The sequence below is a fragment of the Pygoscelis adeliae genome, unplaced genomic scaffold (genome assembly GCF_000699105.1).
Source record: "Pygoscelis adeliae isolate BGI_AS28 unplaced genomic scaffold, ASM69910v1 Scaffold412, whole genome shotgun sequence".
Classification (NCBI taxonomy): Eukaryota; Metazoa; Chordata; class Aves; order Sphenisciformes; family Spheniscidae; genus Pygoscelis; species Pygoscelis adeliae.
The window spans coordinates 577807-583798 of record NW_008824190.1 but is presented as its reverse complement, the minus strand read 5'-3'; positions in this window follow the sequence as shown (position 1 = coordinate 583798).

Genomic DNA, 5992 nt, shown 5'->3' with positions numbered 1-5992 from the left:
GAAAGAGAGACTCAGGTGCCAAAGGAGGATGAGACAGGAGCTACCGAGCAGGACCTGAGCTCCCCCTGCTCTGCTCCCCATGCGGGAGACTCCTCTTCCTACCCAGACCTCCAAAGCTCCATCCGTGCAAGAGCTCCTGCTGGTGCTTGCTTCCTCCAAGGCTTCCCTTGGTCCCGCTGCCCTCCTTCCCTACTGGCAGACGTGTGATCAGTCCCAGCACTGCTGAGGAGGGGTCACTGGGGACCAAGGTGGAGTCTCCCTCCCATCCCAGCTCCCCAGCCCTCCTGGTGGAAGGGCGAAAGTGGTCCTTGGGCTGCTGTCCACCCATCCCTGAGAAACATCAGTGCCAGCCAAGTATCTCAAAGAACGGGGGGGAAGCTCTTTGGGACTATACTCTCGGATTCCCATAAAATCCCATTGAGTTCGCTCTTCCCCATCCCCGTGTGTGAACCCAAAGACTGGCGGGCAAGTGTCATCGACCAAAAGATGCCAAAGCACAGAATAACCGTTTGTGAACGGCTGCTTTAGTGCAATAAAGAGGGATGAGCAGAGGGGTGAGAGGAGCTGCTGCAAGGTTTGCACGACTGGACTGCACAGGGAAGGAGCACACCATGCCCCAAACTTGCTGTTTCTAGCACCCGCTTTGTTAGTTTGCTCTCTGTCTCTGGCCCTCGGGTGTTTCGAGGAAAGCCGGGAGGTCTTCAGATATTGGAAGGTCTAACTTTTTGTGATCAGCATGTGAGGAAAGTAGGTGAGGGATGTACCCCCCACCCCAAAGCCCATTCTTGGTCTTTAATAGGATCCAGTTCAGCCTTGTCTCCTTCAAGGAGCCCACACCTGCGGGATGCTTGCAGCAGCTGGAAGCTTCTGGATGGCGTCTGGTCCATGTGGGCCAAACCAGAGCTGTGATCTCTTTGGGCTCAGTCTGCTTCGGGGTATTTCTCAGTGAGCGCCGGGATCTCTTGCAAACTCCTTCTCCCAGAGTGCAGGTTGGGAGCTTGCGCAGGTGAGATCTGTTGTCCTGCTCGGGGTGGTGTTGCAGAAGAATCCCCTGAGGGCATAAGCCAGGGAGGCTGGACGGCCCCCTTGCAGGGGGACCGCAGGCAGGAGGGATGTTGGATGGATGGGAGGAGACCACACGCCCCTGTGGGGCAGAGCGAATGTGCGAGTGCCGGGCGAGGGGAAGCGGGGCGAGGTCTCTCGCTGGGTCTCTCTCCTGCTGCACCTTCCTGCAGCACCCCAAAGGGCTTCAGCGTGAGCAGGACCAAACCCACCCTGGTGAGCTGGCCTGGGCATTGGGAGAGGAGGTTTCTCACACCCTCTGTCCCAACGGCAGCATCAGCCGAGAGGTGTGTGGCCATCCCGGAGCCGGCACGGCCGGTCCCCGCCTTGCCCGTGCTGCCGCTCTGCCCCAGCGGAGCCCCTTTCCCCCTTCCCCTCCCTTTCCCCTCTGCCCGTCCTTCCCCAGCGGTTCCCTCAGGCCTTTGCGATGCTCTGCGGACGGGCAGCGGCTCCGCAGCCTCCTGCCTCCCCAGGTGTCCTCAGCACAACGTTCTCCTTCGAAGACGGCTCACCCTTGGCTTCAAAGGAGAGTCTCGTACCAAGAACCCAAGCCTCTAATTCTCCATTTAATTGGTACAAAGGCATTCTGTACAGTGTATAAAGAGATCCCTCCCCCGGCTGTCTTTATTTGGGTTCCTTTCTATAAGGTATAATATATGTTTATAACCTGATGGCTGTTTTTTGACAATACTCTTGTACCTTTTAAGGGAAAAAAATAAAAAAAACCAAAGTATTTATTTGAAAAGTTTATTTTAAAGATAAGAAAAAAAAATAACCTATTTATTTTAATGCACCCTCTTCTGTTCGGTTTTCTTCTCTTGCAAAGCTAATAACTGTTACTGAACCACTGCTGAGATGAAAGAAGTAATTCTATGGGTGGCTTCACAAGCCCACTTAGAGCAACTATTCAATAAAAATATATATTAATTTTGAACGTGGCCTCATTCTTGTCATCGTGATGGCTGGGGCATGACTCAGACTCCTGCTTCGGCAGGGCTCTTACTGGCTGCGGGGTGCTGGGCGGCTGGGCTTGCGCTGGCATGGACTGAGTGTTGGGGGGATCATTTTTAACTCCATGAGACCTCCCCTGGCAGCCCTCTCCTGATGCTTAAAGAAAACCTCAAAAATCTCACTGTCTGCTTCCCTGCTGCGCCTGTCCCAGATCCTTGAGGAAGGGTAGGCCCCTGTAGCAAAGGGCAGGAGCAAATAGGGAGGGACTGAGGTAAGAAATCCCTGAGAGTTGGGGGATTTCAGTCACTCCACAGAGATTCCAGCACATTCCCAAGGCCTTTTCTACCGCCAGAAGAGATGGGGTGATGCCACAGGGCAATGGACATCTTCTGCAGGAGGAGCTGCAGTTTGGACACGGCTGTCTCTTCCCATCAGCTGCAGAAGGCACCTCGGTGATGTGTTTAGCCCCAAAAGGATGAATCTGGGCCATAGCACCAGCGGTTGCTGGACCAGGCTGGTGCCTCTGATCTTCCCGTGCGTATTACAGGCCACTGTTTCATGCACTATTGCACGTACAGAGCCCAGTAACTTCTTCTTGGCTCGAGGGTGTCTTCTGTTCGCCTAAAGCTCTTCTCTCACAAAGATGGTGGATCTTTATTCAAGCACTTCCAGAGCATGAAGTCCTTTCATAGATTTGGTGGCTAACGAATCCCATGGTTAGTGGCACCTCCCTTATTCCCATTTGAATTTGTTGGCTTCGGCTTCAGCCGTTTCCTCTAGCTGCAAGAGTCCTTCTGTAGGATGGTTTTGCTAGGCTAGACCTGTGCTCAAGAGCCCTCTCGACATTTGTGCTTGATTAAAAACATGCATTTTCTGTGCCTCTCACCGTAAAGCCTTTTCTCAGGCTGTTTTACTGGTTTTGGAGTCCTGTTTGTACCGTCGCTAGTATCAGAGCATGCTTTCCAAAATATGTTCCAATGCCTCAGCCACAGCGTTCAGGATCTGCCTCAGGGTTGTGGAGTACAGATGTGAGTCCAGTCCCTGCCATGACTCACTCTTCCCCTGCTTTTAAAACAAAAGATGTCTTTAGGCCGTTTGTCACCCATTGTATCTTTTCAGTGCCAAAGTCCCTCTTTCTTGGACACAGCCAACCCGTTTCATTTCTAGATGCACAGCCTTCTTTTAACTATGTTAGAGCCCTTTTGGTTTGTATAATACCACCTTCCCAAGCCTTCCCTGTCCTCATCAGTTCATGCCACCAAATCTTACTGGCATCTATGGATCTTTATCAGCTGTGGTCCCGTAGAAGAAGGCTGAAGGAGAGCTCAGGAGCCGAGATTAGCAGAGAAGCACAGGTAGGTGGCCTACAGACCATGATGATCTGAAAAAGATGGTAGTTGCTTGCTTGGACATTTTCCTTCTCCTGTGTAAAGAAAGTCATTATGGTCCCAGAAATCACAAAAAGTAACAGTAATTGGGCTTTCTCCTGAGATTAGGGTGATTCTTTAAACTGAACCATCTTTTCTGTTTTGCATCCATGCGAAGACCAGGTAGAGACTCCACAGGCTCAAGCATTCCACGGCACACACCGTAGAGCACAGGGCCCCAGCTGAACCGGTGGTAGCACCAGGTCAGTCACGTAGCTGTGCCACCTGGATGATTGAGTCACTCTTGCTGGTTTAGCCTAGAATAATAAGCCACTTTTTCTTGGCTAACACAGCCAGATGCTGTTCAGAGCTGAAATGGCCTGTACCATGCTGTCCTAGGACCAGCGTGACCAGAGCAAGCTCAGCTCCACGAAACCCTCCCTTAGAAGCGGAGAAGGTTTCCCAGAAGTGGATTTCCACCTTTTTGGTGTTGAAATCTTCCCTTGCCTTCAGAGCAAGCAAAGATGGGCCAAGCTCAAATCCCTCTGAGGATGTCCAGGGGTGATCCAAACCTCCTCCTGTGGTGGAAACCTGCAAGAAGACAGCATCCCTCACCAGCCTGGGAAGGGTGCCTGGCGTGCTCCAGGAGAGCAAGGGTAGGTGTTTGCAGTCGCGAGGTTGGCTGTCTAGACAGTGGAAAGAAACAAGCCCTCTTAAGGACTCATTCTTCTCTTCCTAAGATGGCTAAATAGGTCAGATGACTCATGCCCTGAAAGTGCCTATTTCTCTTCACTGACTACAAAGAGGGAAGGAGCTCTCAACAGCCCTCCACGCCGAAGACATCTGAAGGTAACGGATCTGAACATGGCTGCTGTGGCGGCTTCAGCGGGTCAGCAGGGGAATTCAGCCGACCCTGAGGATCCAAAGCGCTGCTTCGTCAGTGACTTCCGTCAGTGACGGTGATGAGGAGATGAAGGAATATTTAAATGCCGGCTGGTTTTTAACTCACGCTGAAGGTGATATGCATGTAGGAACCTGGGCATACAGAGTTGGATGGGACCAGTTAGAAGGTCAAATCTAGTTCCCTGCTGTCACCATAGGTTGTAGGGACCATGGAGCAGGAGTTTAGGCTGGAGGGATTTGCGGAATGGCTTCTCCACAACCATAAACACTTCCTCTCCTGGCCATGGTCATCCTCCGCGTAGGGCTGAGGACAGCTTATTGCTCTGCAGACCTCTGACCGCTGCTCTGGCCTGAAGAAGCTAATGCTGCTCTGGTCTGGGCAGGTACGAGAGCACTGAATGTGCTGTTGTCTGATGTTGCCCCCCGGGTCTGCCTTGCCTACCACTGTTCAGAGCTGCTCAGTGATGTTTGGGAAATGGGGCCCTGGAGGGATTCACCCGGACCAGTGAGGGAGCAGGTGTGGGGGCACCTTTGAAATAGCCCAAACAAGAAATGACACCTGCAAAGGGTTCACCCATGCTGTGACCGCAGCCCTGGGGATGCAGGGGGGCCTTGCTCCCTACAGGCAAGAGGGTCTCCGTGACCCCAATGATGACAATGTGCCACGGTCCTTTTGCAAAATGGACAGTTTGCTTATAAGCACTCAGAAACACCTGCAGTTTATGGCGCTGTCCTGATATTACAGACCCATGCTTTGGCCCTGCAAAACATCACGAGATTGGCTTAAAAAATCAAGATGCAGCTCACGGCAGATTCTTGTTTTTCGTTGCTGCTTTTGGAGGCTGACTGAGTCATGCTCACAAGCCTCTTTTGCCAGACACCAGGGCTAGCATCTTCGCTGAAATAATTAAATGAGCACGGAGATTCTCATGTGAGCCCAGGAGCTGGAGGTTCAACTGGTGCCCCAGACGTCGCAGCCTGGGGATCAGGAGTCAGACTGGACACCCCCGACACATGTCAGAGAGCGCAGAAAACTGCAATGTGCAGAAAGAATCTTAAACTGGGGATGATGCACAAAAAGCAGGAGGGACAGGAGGTCCATCTTCCAGTTGTAGTCCAGTCACCGGCATGCTCTTTCCTCTGGACACCTCACTCCTTCCCCAGACTTTGTCTTTGGCAGCTACTGAGTGCTGATGCACCAAGCTGCAGGGCTGCTGGTCTTCCTGGGGTTACTACCATACCCCTACAGGCACGACCAGCAACGTCTCAGCCCCTGGCTCTGCAGCCAACTGCATTTTAAAGTTCTCCACTGGTGTCTGAAGAAGCAACGCTTTCCCCTGGCTGGAGAGCTCTTCACCCGGGCGCTCCCGTGGCATCCTCCTTCTCCATGTTTCTGGTGCTTGGGAAGTGGCTGAGGCTGAGGATATTTCTTCCAGGAGCATTCAGAGCAAAATTGTTTTCCTGAAATGAAACTCAAATTCTCCTGGGTAGCTTCTAAAGGATTTATTTCCTGTATCCACTTCCCCTGTGCCTTGCTGTTATTCATAAGGACATTTGCATGAAACAGTGGGATCTCAGTCTTTTGATGTGCAATTATCATCTGCAGAAATGACTAATCAATTAAGGACAGTCACTACCAGGCTTTCTATTTATTTCTTTCTCATTGAAACAAGAGCAAATGTGCCCTTTTTCACAGGAAAATGCTGTTT